Consider the following 14,628-nt stretch of genomic DNA (forward strand, 5'->3'; position numbering starts at 1 on the left):
GGCATCATGAGCTAGGTCTATGCGTAGTTACGATGCACGAGTAGAACACAAAGTAGTTGTGGGCGTCGATATTGTCAATTTGCTTCCATTACTAGTCTTATCTTGATTCGGCGGCATCGTGGGATGAAGCGGCCCGGACCAACCTTACACGTACGCTTATGTGAGACCGGTTCCGCCGACTGACATGCACTAGTTGCATAAGGTGGCTGGCGGGTGTCTGTCTCTCCCACTTTAGTCGGATCGGATTCGATGAACAGGGTCCTTATGAAGGGTAAATAGAATTTGGCAATTCACGTTGTGGTTTTGGCGTAGGTAAGAAACGTTCTTGCTAGAAACCTATAGCAGCCACGTAAAAACTTGCAACAACAATTAGAGGACGTCTAACTTGTTTTTGCAGCAAGTGTTTTGTGATGTGATATGGCCAAAGGTTGTGATGAATGATGAATGATATATGTGATGTATGAGATTGATCATGTTCTTGTAATAGGAATCACGACTTGCATGTCGATGAGTATGACAACCGGCAGGAGCCATAGGAGTTGTCTTTATTTATTTATGACCTGCATGTCAACATAAACGTCATGTAATTACTTTACTTTATTTCTAAAGCGTTAGCCATTAGTAGAAGTAATAGATGACGAGACAACTTCAAGAAGACATGATGATGGAGATCATGGTGTCATGCTGGTGACAACGATGATCATGGAGCCCCGAAGATGGAGATCAAAGGAGCAAATGATATTGGCCATATCATGTCACTATTTGATTGCATGTGATGTTTATCATGCTTTACATCTTATTTGCTTAGAACAACGATAGCTTAAATAAGATGATCCCTCGAAATAATTTCAAGAAAGTGTTCCCGTTGCGAAGGTTCGTTGTTTCGAAGCACCACGTGAAGATCGGGTGTGATAGATTCTAATGTTCGAATACAACGGGTGTAAGCCAGATTTACACACGCGATACACTTAGGTTGACTTGACGAGCCTAGCATGTACAGACATGGCCTCGGAACACAGAAGACCGAAAGGTCGAGCATGAGTCGTATAGAAGATACGATCAACATGAAGATGTTCACCGATGTTGACTAGTCCGTCTCACGTGATGATCGGACACGGCCTAGTTAACTCGGATCATGTTATACTTAGATGACTGGAGGGGCGTCTATCTGAGTGGGAGTTCATTGAATAATTTGATTATATGAACTCAATTATCATGAACTTAGTCTAAAATCTTTACAATATGTCTTGTAGATCAAATGGCCCACGTTGTCCTCAACTTCAACGCGTTCCTAGAGAAAACCAAGCTGAAAGATGATGGCAGCAACTATACGGACTGGGTCCGGAACCTGAGGATCATCCTCATAGCTGCCAAGAAAGATTATGTCCTAGAAGCACCGCTAGGTGACGCACCCATCCCAGAGAACCAAGACGTTATGAACGCTTGGCAGCAGCGTGCTGATGATTACTCCCTCGTTCAGTGCGGCATGCTTTACAGCTTAGAACCAGGGCTCCAAAAGCGTTTTGAGAAACACGAAGCATATGAGATGTTCGAAGAGCTGAAAATGGTTTTTCAAGCTCATGCCCGGGTCGAGAGATATGAAGTCTCTGACAAGTTCTTCAGCTGTAAAATGGAGGAAAATAGTTCTGTCAGTGAGCACATACTCACAATGTCTGGTTTACATAACCGCTTGACTCAGCTGGGAGTTAATCTCCCGGATGACGCGATCATTGACAGAATCCTTCAGTCGCTTCCACCGAGCTACAAGAGCTTTGTGATGAACTTCAATATGCAGGGGATGGAAAAGACCATTCCTGAGGTATATTCAATGCTGAAATTAGCGGAGGTAGAAATCAAAAAGGAACATCAAGTGTTGATGGTGAATAAAACCACTAAGTTCAAGAAAGGCAACGGTAAGAAGAACTTCAAGAAGGACGGCAAGGGAGTTGCCGCTCCCGGTAAGGAAGCTGCCGGGAAGAAGCCAAAGAATGGACCCAAGCCCGAGACTGAGTGCTTTTATTGCAAGGGAAGTGGTCACTGGAAGCGGAACTGCCCCAAATACTTAGCGGACAAGAAGGCCGGCATCACGAAAGGTATATGTGATATACATGTAATTGATGTGTACCTTACCAGTACTCGTAGTAGCTCCTGGGTATTTGATACCGGTGCGGTTGCTCACATTTGTAACTCAAAGCAGGAGCTGCGGAATAAGCGGAGACTGGCGAAGGACGAGGTGACGATGCGCGTCGGGAATGGTTCCAAGGTCGATGTGATCGTCGTCGGCACGCTACCTCTACATTTACCTACGGGATTAGTTTTAAACCTCAATAATTGTTATTTAGGGCCAGCTTTGAGCATGAACATTGTATCAGGATCTCGTTTAATATGAGATGGCTACTCATTTAAATCCGAGAATAATGGTTGTTCTATTTATATGAGAGATATGTTTTATGGTCATGCTCTGATGGTGAATGGTTTATTCTTAATGAATCTCGAGCGTAATGCTACACATATTCATAGTGTGAATACCAAAAGATGTAAGGTTGATAATGATAGTCCCACATACTTGTGGCACTGCCGCCTTGGTCACATAGGTGTCAAACGCATGAAGAAGCTCCATGCAGATGGACTTTTAGAGTCTCTTGATTACGAATCATTTGACACGTGCGAACCATGCCTCATGGGTAAGATGACCAAGACTCCGTTCTCAGGAACAATGGAGCAAGCAACCAACTTATTGGAAATCATACATACAGATGTGTGCGGTCCAATGAGTGTTGAGGCTTGCGGTGGTTATCGTTATGTTCTCACCATCACTGATGACTTGAGTAGATATGGGTATGTCTACTTAATGAAACACAAGTCTGAGACCTTTGAAAAGTTCAAGGAATTTCAGAGTGAGGTTGAGAATCAACGTGACAGGAAAATCAAGTTCTTGCGATCAGATCGTGGGGCAGAATACTTGAGTCACGAATTGGGCACACACTTAAGAAAATGTGGAATAGTTTCACAACTCATGCCGCCTGGAACACCTCAGCGTAATGGCGTGTCCTAACGTCGTAATCGCACTCTATTGGATATGGCGCGATCTATGATGTCTCTTACCGATTTACCGCTGTCATTTTGGGGCTATGGTTTAGAGACCGCCGCATTCACTTTAAATAGGGCTCCGTCGAAATCCGTTGAGACGACACCGTATGAATTATGGTTTGGGAAGAAACCTAAGCTGTCGTTTCTAAAAGTTTGGCGATGCGATGCTTATGTCAAGAAACTTCAACCTGACAAGCTCGAACCCAAGTCGGAAAAATGCGTCTTCATAGGATACCCTAAAGAAACTATTGGGTATACCTTCTACCTTAGATCCGAAGGCAAGATCTTTGTTGCCAAGAATGGATCCTTTCTAGAGAAAGAGTTTCTCTCGAAAGAAGTAAGTGGGAGGAAAGTAGAACTTGATGAAGTATTACCTCTTGAACCGGAAAGTGGCGCTACACAGGAAAATGTTCCTGAGGTGCCTGCACCGACTAGAGAGGAAGTTAATGATGATGATCATGAAACATCAGATCAAGTTGCTACTAAACTTCGTAGGTCCACAAGGACACGTTCCGCACCAGAGTGGTACGGCAACCCTGTCTTGGAAATCATGTTGTTAGACAAGAGTGAACCTTTGAACTATGAAGAAGTGATGACGGGCCCGAATTCCGACAAATGGCTGGAAGCCATGAAATCCGAGATAGGATCCATGTATGAAAACGAAGTATGGACTTTGACTGACTTGCCCGATGATCGGCGAGCCATAGAAAATAAATGGATCTTTAAGAAGAAGACAGACGCGGATGGTAATGTGACCATCTATAAAGCTCGGCTTGTCGCTAAGGGTTATCGACAAGTTCAAGGGGTTGACTACGATGAGACTTTCTCACCGGTAGCGAAGCTAAAGTCCGTCCGAATCATGTTAGCAATTGCCGCATTCTATGATTATGAAATATTGCAAATGGACGGCAAAACGGCATTCCTTAATGGTTTCCTTAAGGAAGAATTGTATATGATGCAGCCGGAAGGTTTTGTCGATCCTAAGAATGCTGACAAGGTCTGCAAGCTCCAACGCTCGATTTATGGGCTGGTGCAAGCATCTCAGAGTTGGAACATTCGCTTTGATGAGATGATCAAAGCGTTTGGGTTTATGCAGACTTATGGAGAAGCCTGCATTTACAAGAAAGTGAGTGGAGCTCTGTAGCATTTCTCATATTGTATGTGGATGACATACTGTTGATGGGAAATGATATAGAATTCTTGGAAAGCATAAAGGCCTACTTGAACAAGTGTTTTTCAATGAAGGACCTTGGAGAAGCTGCTTATATATTAGGCATCAAGATCTATAGAGATAGATCGAGATGCCTCATTGGTCTTTCACAGAGTACGTACCTTGACAAGATATTGAAGAAGTTCAAAATGGATCAGTCAAAGAAGGGGTTCTTGCCTGTATTGCAAGGTACGATATTGAGCACGGCTCAAAGCTCGACCGCGGCAGAAGATAGAGAAAAGATGAGTGTCGTCCCCTATGCCTCAGCCATAGGGTCTATCATGTATGCTATGTTGTGTACCAGACCTGATGTAAACCTTGCCGTAAGTTTGGTAGGAAGGTACCAAAGTAATCCCGGCATGGAACACTAGACAGCGGTCAAGAATATCCTGAAGTACCTGAAAAGGACTAAGGAAATGTTTCTCGTTTATGGAGGTGACGAAGAGCTCATCGTAAAGGGTTATGTCGATGCTAGCTTCGACACAGATCTGGATGACTCTAAGTCACAAACCGGATACGTGTATATTTTGAATGGTGGGGCAGTAAGCTGGTGCAGTTGCAAGCAAAGCGTGGTGGCGGGATCTACATGTGAAGCGGAGTACATGGCAGCCTCGGAGGCAGCACAAGAAGCAATCTGGGTGAAGGAGTTCATCACCGACCTAGGAGTCATACCCAATGCGTCGGGGCTGATGACTCTCTTCGGTGACAACACTGGAGCTATTGCCCTTGCCAAGGAGCCCAGGTTTCACAGGAAGACCAGGCATATCAAGCGTCGCTTCAACTCCATTCGTGAAAGTGTTCAAAATGGAGACATAGAAATTTGTAAAGTACATACGGACCTGAATGTAGCAGATCCGTTGACTAAACCTCTCCCTAGAGCAAAACATGATCAACACCAAAATTCCATGGGTGTTCGATTCATCACAATGTAACTAGATGATTGACTCTAGTGCAAGTGGGAGACTGTTGGAAATATGCCCTAGAGGCAATAATAAAATGATTATTATATTTCCTTGTTCATGATAATTGTCTATTATTCATGCTATAATTGTATTATCCGGAAATCGTAATACATGTGTGAATACATAGACCACAATGTGTCCCTAGTGAGCCTATAGTTGACTAGCTCGTTGATCAACAGATAGTCATGGTTTCCTGGCTATGGACATGGGGATGTCATTGATAACGGGATCACATCATTAGGAGAATGATGTGATGGACAAGACCCAAACCTAAGCATAGCACAAAGATCGTGTAGTTCGTTTGCTGTAGCTTTTCTGAATGTCAAGTATCATTTCCTTAGACCATGAGATTGTGCAACTCCCAGATACCGTATGAGTGCCTTGGGTGTGCCAAACGTCACAATGTAACTAGGTGACTATAAAGGTACATTACAGGTATCTCTGAAAGTGTCTGTTGGGTTAGCACGAATCGAGACTCAGATTTGCCACTCCGTATGACGGAGAGGTATCTCTGGGCCCACTCGGTAATGCATCATCATAATGAGCTCAATGTGATCAACAGGTTGATCACGGGATCATGCATTAGGGTCCGAGTAAAGTGACTTGCCGGTAACGAGACTGAACAAGGTATTGGGATATCGACGATCGAGTCTCGGGCAAGTAACGTACCGATTGACAAAGAGAGTTGAATACGGGATTGATTAAGTCCTCGACATCGTGGTTCATCCGATGAGATCATCGAGGAGCATGTGGGAGCCAACATGGGTATCCAGATCCCGTTGTTGGTTATTGGCCGGAGAGTCGTCTCGGTGATGTCTGCTTGTCTCCCGAACCGTAGGGTCTACACACTTAAGGTTCGGTAACGCTAGGGTTGTAGGGATATGAGTATGCAGTAATCCGAAAGTTGTTCGGAGTCCCGGATGAGATCCTGGATGTCACGAGGAGCTCCGGAATGGTCCGGAGGTGAAGAATTATATATAGGAAGTGTAGTTTCGGCCATCGGGAAAGATTCGGGGTCACCGGTATTGTACCGGGACCACCGGATGGGTCCCGGGGGTCCACCGGGTGGGGCCACCCATCCCGGAGGGCCCCATGGGCCGAAGTGGGGAGGGGAACCAGCCCATAATGGGCTGGTACGCCCCCCCTTGGGCCCCCTGCGCCTAGGGTTGGAAACCCTAGGGTGGGGGGCGCCTCCACTTGCCTTGGGGGGCTCTCCACCCCCCTTGGCCGCCGCCCCCTTGGGAGATCCCATCTCCAGGGCCGGTGCCCCCCAGGGGGCCTATATAAAGGAGGGGGGAGGGAGGGCAGCCGCACCCAAGCCTTGGCGCCTCCCTCTCCCCTGCTACACCTTTCCCTCTCGCAGAAGCTCGGCGAAGCCCTGCTGCGATCACTGCTGCATCCACCACCACGTCGTCGTGCTGCTGTATCTTCATCAACCTCTCCTTCCCCCTTGCTGGATCAAGAAGGAGGAGACGTCATCCGCTCCGTTCGTGTGTTGAACGCGGAGGTGCCGTCCGTTCGGCACTTGGTCATCGGTGATTTGGATCACGGCGAGTACGACTCCATCATCCACGTTCTCTGAACGCTTCCGCTCGTGATCTACAAGGGTATGTAGATGCACTCCTCTCTCCCTCGTTGCTAGATGACTCCATAGATTGATCTTGGTGATGCGTAGAAAATTTTAAAAATTCTGCTACGTTCCCCAACAAGTTCGGCAAGGACTTGTATCGCCCGGATAATCATGCTATAGTGATCTCACGTTAATGATGACACGTCACCTCTGTCACTGTAATTAATCTCGGGTTAATTCAAAAAACCGTTTCAAATTTAAATCCTAAATAAGTCAAACCGACAAAAGTTTTCAAATATTAAAATAAAATGTTCGGGCTATGTCTATTATTGCATCGGTAATTATGGTGAAGTAAACACATTTTTTAAAATGCCTAAATATTTTTAAATGAATTAAACATAAAAGAAATAATAAAAGATAATACAAAAGGGACAAACCAACAGAAAAAAAAATCAGAGAAACCACCCCCGCTGGGCCGTGGCCCAACTGGGCCAACCCATCGGCCCAACCGGCCACCCAATGCCCCCTTATCCACTCACCACCTCACCCCCACTCCACCGACACCCCCACTCCTCTCCCGCAAAATATCCCCTCCCCTCCTCTCTCCCGATCTGGATCGGGATCGAGAGGAGGCCACCGACCCGCCTCGCCGTCGCTGTTGGCCACCGCCGCCCGGAGCCCCTCTTCCTTGTCGGCCTGCTTCGCCCTCCCCCACCGGACTGCCTCCCACTCCGCCGTGTCGTCCCCGTCGGCCTCCCCGGACCTCAACGCGCCCATTGCCCTAGCCCCTACACTCCCGGTGAGGCCCCCGGCCTCCTCTCTCTCCCTCGCCCCGCTCCCCCTCTGCACATGCACGCACTCGCCGCGCGCCTCGGGCCTCCCCCGCTCGCGCCCCGCTTGGCCCGCGCTCACCGCGGCCTGTGCTCACCCCTGGCCCCCTCCCCCCGCTCCGCTCCGGCCTCCCTCGCCGCGGCTCGCATCGCCGCGCCCGCACCGGCCACGACCGCGCCCGTCCGCGCCTGCCTCCGTCGATGCACGCGCGCTCGCGCGCCCAGCGCCCCGCTGCCACCCCAGGGCCGCGGCCTCCTTCCCTACGCTGCGCCTGGGCCGCGCGCCCCATCGTGCCGCTCGCCCGCGTGGCCCTGCTCCGCCTCGCCGCCCGCTTTCCCTGCTCGCCGCTCCGGCCACGGCCTCGCCTAGCGCAGTCACTCGCCGCGACCGCTGTCTGCCTCGTCGCTGCTCCTGCTGCTGCCCCCCACCCCTGCTCCGCCTCCTGCCACCAACCACGGTCCGGCCACGCCCGCTCAGCCCCGCTCCGACCTCGCCCTGCTGCCGCTCCCCCTCCCCTGCACCTGCGTAGGCCGGCGCCCAGCGCCCGTCCCCCTCCTCTGTCGACCTGGGCGGGTGCACAGCACCCGCTCCAGGCGCCCGTAACCCGCGCGCCAACTAAGCCACCCCTGGCCCAATGACAACTGGGGCCTAGCCCCAGAACAAATGTAAAATAATAATAATAATAATAATAATACAAATAAATAAACTTAATTAATTAACTAATTAACTAAGTTAATTAAGTTAATTAATCCTAGTTAATTAATCTAACTAATCTGTTAGTTAATTAAATAGTAGTTTGTTTAGCCTATTCTCTAATTAACCTAAACAGTGTATGACAGGTGGGTCCCACTGGACCCACTGGTCAGGTTGACCAAGTCAACTCTGTTGACTGCTGATGTCAGCATGACATCATGCTGATGTCATTAATCTGTTTTTCGAATTAATTTAAATAATTAATTAAATTCCAGAAATTAATAAAATCTTTATAAAATCATATCTTTTAATCCGTAACTCGGATTAAAATATTTTCAACATGAAAGTTGCTCAGAACGACGAGACGAACCCGGATACGCAGCCCGTTCATCCGCCACACACCCCTAACGTATCAAACACGCAACTTTATTCCTCCGGCTCCTCTACCCGAAAACGCGAAACACCGGGGATACTTTCCCGGATGTTTCCCCCCCTTAACCGGTATCACCTCATACCATGATAGGGCACCCCTAGCACCGATACTTGTCATGTCATGCATCGCTATGCATCTGTTTGCTTAAATATTTATTTTTTCTCCCCCCTCTTCTCTCGCTAGACACCGAGACCGACGTCGCTGCTACCCAGTACGACTACGGAGTTGACGACCCCTCTCTCTTGCCAGAGCAACCAGGCAAGCCCCCCCTTTGATCACCAGATATCGCCTACTCTTCTCTATACTGCTTGCATTAGAGTAGTGTAGCATGTTACTGCTTTCCTTTATTCCTATCCCGATGCATAGGCTGTCCTTGCTACTACTGTTGATACCTTTACCTGCAATCCTACTTGCTTAGTATAGGATGCTAGTAATACCATCTGTGGCCCTACATTCTTGTCCGTCTGCTGTGCTATACTATCGGGCCGTGATCACTCGGGAGGTGATCACAGGTATACGGTATATACTTCATAGATGATACATGTGATGACTAAAAGACGGGTCGGCTCGTAGGAGTACCCGCGAGTGGATCTTTGTGGCGAAGCGACAGGGCAGGTTGAGACCACCTAGGAGAGAGGTGGGCCTGGCCCTGGTCAGCGTTCGCGGATACTTGACACGTTTAACGAGATCTTGGTATTTGATCTGAGTCTGGCCACTGGCTTATACGCACTAACCATCTACGCGGGGACAGTTATGGGCACTCGACGTCGTGGTATCAGCCAAAGCCTTCGTGACGTCAGCGACTGAGCGGCGTGCGCCGGATTGGACTGGAACGCCTACTAGGCTAGGTCTGCTTCCGGCCTCCCTCGCAACGTGCAGGTGTGTAATGGGCGATGGGCCCAGACCCCTGCGCCATAGGATTTAGACCGGTGTGTTGACCTCTCTGTTGTGCCTAGGTAGGGCTGCGACGTGTTGATCTTCCGAGGCCGGGCATGACCCAAAAAGGTGTGTCCGGCCAAATGGGATCGAGCATGTTGGGTTATGTGGTGCACCCCTGCAGGGAAGTTAAACTATTCGAATAGCCGTGATCTTCGGTAACAGGACGACTTGGAGTTGTACCTTGACCTTATGACAACTAGAACCGGATACTTAATAAAACACACCCTTCCAAGTGCCAGATACAACCGGTGATCGCTCTCTCACAGGGCGACGAGGGGGGATCATCGGATAGGATTATGCTATGCGATGCTACTTGGTGAACTTACCGTCTACTCTCTTCTCCTGCTGCAAGATGGAGGTTACCAGAAGCGTAGTCTACGAAAGGACTAGCTTTCCCCCTCTTATTCTGGCATTCTGCAGTTCAGTCCACCGATATGGCCTTTACACATATACCCATGCATATGTAGTGTAGCTCCTTGCTTGCGAGTACTTTGGATGAGTACTCACGGTTGCTTCTCCCTCTTTTCCCTCTATCCCTTCTACCTGGTTGTCGCAACCAGATGTTGGAGCCCAGGATCCAGACGCCACAGTCGACGATGACTCCTACTACATCGGAGGTGCCTACTACTACGTGCTGCCCGCTGACGACGATCAGGAGTAGTTAGGAGGATCCCAGGCAGGAGGCCTGCGCCTCTTCTGATCTGTAACCCAGTTTGTGCTAGCCTTCTTAAGGCAAACTTGTTTAACTTATGTCTGTACTCAGATATTGTTGCTTCCGCTGACTCGTCTATGATCGAGCTCTTGTATTCGAGCCCTCGAGGCCCCTGGCTTGTAATATGATGCTTGTATGACTTATTTTATTTGTAGAGTTGTGTTGTGATATCTTCCCGTGAGTCCCTGATCTTGATCGTACATGTTTGCGTGTATGATTAGTGTACGATTAAATCGGGGGCGTCACAAGTTGGTATCAGAGCCGACTGCCTGTAGGAATCCCCCTTCCACACTCCTTGGCCGAAGTTGAGTCTAGACATTACAAAAACTTTTACTAACATGGCTGTGTGCCTTACGGGCCCACGTCGCCATCTGGGTGGTATTAGGATCTTTTACTCCTCGATCCTTACTCTGGTACTCTGAACTCTCTCCTACTCGGGTTAAACGATTTTACTAACTCTAACACTAGGATCCCGTGACCACGTTCACCCCAAAGTTGGATAAGCCCTAGTTATTCTTTAGAGTAGTATTTGAACATTATCCACATTGTCATTTGACTCCTGTGAAAACATCTTTGTTTTCAGATGGAACCCACGAGGCAGGTCATGCGCCACACGACGGCCATTGGTGCCTCAGGATCACCTGCTGTGTTGGTTGAGATGATGACCTATCTGGGTTATCGCTGGCACCCTGAGTACACCGTCTATGAGGAGTATCAGGACTTCAACCAGGAGCAGTACCGTGCCATCGTCCACCTCTACTCTTGGGAGTATGACTCCACTACCGTGCTGCACACTGCTCATGGTGTTGGAGTGACTATCGATATGGCGGTCCATGATGCTGCTTATGCTGCTTTGACACGTCTTCATGGGCAATATCAGGAGCTGGACACCTCCCCCTTCAGGCACATTGCTATCGCATCCGATGTTGGTGCGGAGGGTTACTACACCGCGGCCTACTCCACTGTAACCCGAGAGCCCTTCTACCATCAGAACCTGGTTCTGCATGTTGATGGGCTGGATAGAGCTAACCGAGCTCTTCGCCACGAGTTGTACACCACCCGTCAGCACCTGTATCGTGCTCTGACGCTGTTGCATCCCTCTGTCCGATCTGGTGATCTATCGTGTTCTGCGATCTACCCTGCCAGGACCGTGATGCCCCAGGGCATCGGCTGGCCAGATGTGGGAGGCTACTCTCCTGCACTTGGTCCTCTCCTGTCACCTGCGCATCGGGTTCCGCACCAGAGTATCCGCGGACCCCAGGCTACTCGCGTGGAGGTCTTCCCTTCGCGTCACTACCAGCTGTCGGGCTACACCTACCTCCGCGGTACCGCGTGGGACTGATGTAGACTTGCTTGTTAGTGTTAGATGCATTCGCCGCGAGCCTGTGTGCCGCCTATGATGTCTTAGTCTATGTACCGAACTCTGTGTACCGAACTCTATGCATGATCTCTTTTGTAAGATATGCCGACTACTATGTAGTATCTATCGTGTTGCTTTCGTTGTGCATGTTTCATCATGAATGATTCTTGTCTTTGCAAATTTCTCGATGCTGAACTACCCCTGTTATATATTAGCAGGATGGTTAGACCAGGTGGTCGTGGGCGTGGTGGCAACCTCCCACCACCGCCTGAGTACATGGATGGTATGATCCAACAGCTTGAGATGAATCGCCAGTTCATGGAGAATATGATGGCTCAGTTTCCTCGCCCCAATATGAACCAGCAGCCAACCCCAGTAACTCTGCAGGATTTCATGCGCCTGAACCCAACTGTGTATCGCAGCTCAACTCAGCCTCTGGATGCTGATGACTGGCTCCGCGACATCACCTATGAGATGGAGTCTGCTGATGTAGCCCCTGCCAGCTATGTCACCTTTGCTTCCTTCTTCCTGAAAGGACCCGCAGCTCAATGGTGGGACAGCCACAGGCGTACTCTGCCAACTGGAACAATCATCACCTGGCCAGACTTCCAAGCTGCCTTCCGTGCTCGCTTCATTCCTCAGGGAGTCATGGACCGGAAGAAGCGTGAGTTCCGCAATCTCACCCAAGGCAACAAAACTGTGGAAGCTTATCAGCGGGAGTTTCTGGACTTGTCCCGCTATGCTGAAGAGGACATTGCAACTGATGCACGCAGACAGGAGAAGTTCCGGGATGGCCTTCAAGCTGACATCAAGCTCGCACTTCTAGTGCATGACTTTGCTGATTTCGCCACCCTGGTGAACAAGGCCATCAATGTCGAAACTGGTCTGCAGGAATACTAGGGCTCTCACAGGCGCAACCGTGACACGGGCTCATCTTCGGTCCCGTCCTCGCAGAAGCGCAAGATATGGATTCCCAATAGCATGTACCAGCCGAATGTACCCACCCCAAGGCAGACCTATGCTGCACCTCGTCTGCCTGTTCCTCCAACTAGGCAGCCAAGACTTCCAGCTCCACCACCACAAGCTCCTGTTCCCACTCCCAATAATGGGTTGTGCTTTAGGTGTGGACAACCAGGGCACCGTGCTAGGGAATGCAACCAGAACCAGAATCAACTGGCCCTTCCAGCAACTGGCCGTGGAAACAACCAGCCCTGCAACAACAGTACCAAGTCTTATGGTCGTGTTCATGCCAACCACGTTGATCTCAATGAAGTTCTAGACCAGCCCGCTACCGTGATGGGTACACTCCTCGTAAATTCAGCACCAGCATCTGTTTTATTTGATACAGGTGCATCACATTCATTCATGTCGGAGGATTTTGCATTCATGCATGGCATTAAAAGCGAGGACCTGAACACTTCGCTATTAGTGCACACTCCCGCGGGCCAATGTCGGACCTCCATGATTTGCAACGACGTCCCCGTTGAAATCGAAGGACTAGAATTCCTTACCTCTCCCATCGTACTGAAGTCTTGTAGCATCGACCTCATTCTGGGAATGGATTGGTTGAAAGCGCATACCGCTTCTATAGTTTGCGCCACTAAGTCGTCCATCTGCTACACCCTTCTGATGAAATAATTGCTTACCAAGCTCATCTAGTTCAGAACGCCGAGGCACGTCTTTATGCCTTGAATGCGTTGAACGCTGCACCACTTGAGGGCATTGAAAACATTCCCATCGTTCGTGAATTCCAAGATGTCTTCCCAGAAGAACTTCCGGGGATTCCCCCTGCTAGAGCTGTCGAATTCATCATCGACTTGAAACCCGGCACTACCCCTATAGCTAAACGACCCTACAAGATGCCGCCGCATGAACTCATTGAGCTTAAGGAGGAAATCGACAAATCTCTTGTCAAAGGTTTCATTCGCCCAAGTTGCTCTCCTTGGGGAGCACCTTCTCTCTTTGTTAAGAAGAAGGATGGGACAAACCGATTAGTCCAAGACTACCGTCCTATAAACCAAGCTACCATTCAGAATGAATATCCTCTTCCTTGGATCAATGATCTTTATGATCAACTGGCTGGCTCATCAGTGTTCTCCAAACTCGACTTGAGGTTGGGTTACCACCAGATCCGTGTTCGTGAGGAGGACATCCCAAAAACCGCCTTCGTGACTCGGTATGGGTCATACGAGTACACCGTCATGTCATTCGGCTTAACGAATGCTCCCGCCACCTTCTCTCGTCTGATGAATTATATATTCATGGATTACCTCGACATGTTCGTCGTGGTTTATCTGGACGATATCCTTGTATTTTCCAAGAATGAGGAAGAACATGCTGGACATCTGCGTCTTGTGCTGGAGAAGCTTCGAGAACATCAACTGTATGCTAAGTATTCCAAGTGTGAATTCTGGCTCCCCGAAGTAACCTATCTTGGGCATGTCATCTCCAAGGATGGTATTGCCGTCAACCCTGAACGAGTTCAGGCTATTCTCGATTGGACTCCTCCGAAGAACGTCAAGCAAGTCCGAAGTTTTCTCGGTCTTGCCAGCTATTGCTGTCGATTCGTCGAGAACTTCTCCAAGATTGCTAGGCCTCTGACTAATCTGTTGCATAAGGGTGTCAAGTTCGAATGGACATACAAGTGTCAGGAAAGTTTTCAGGCGCTCAAAGACAAGTTGACCTCTGCCCCCGTGCTTGCTCCACCTGATACTAAGAAGGACTTCGTCATTTACTTCGACCCTTCCCGTCAAGGATTAGGCTGTGTCCTAATGCAAGAGCGCAGAGTGATTGCTTATGCCTCTCGTCAATTGCGCCCTCACGAATAA

The sequence above is a fragment of the Triticum urartu genome, chromosome 3, assembly GCF_003073215.2.
Source record: "Triticum urartu cultivar G1812 chromosome 3, Tu2.1, whole genome shotgun sequence".
In the NCBI taxonomy this organism is placed as follows: Eukaryota; Viridiplantae; Streptophyta; class Magnoliopsida; order Poales; family Poaceae; genus Triticum; species Triticum urartu.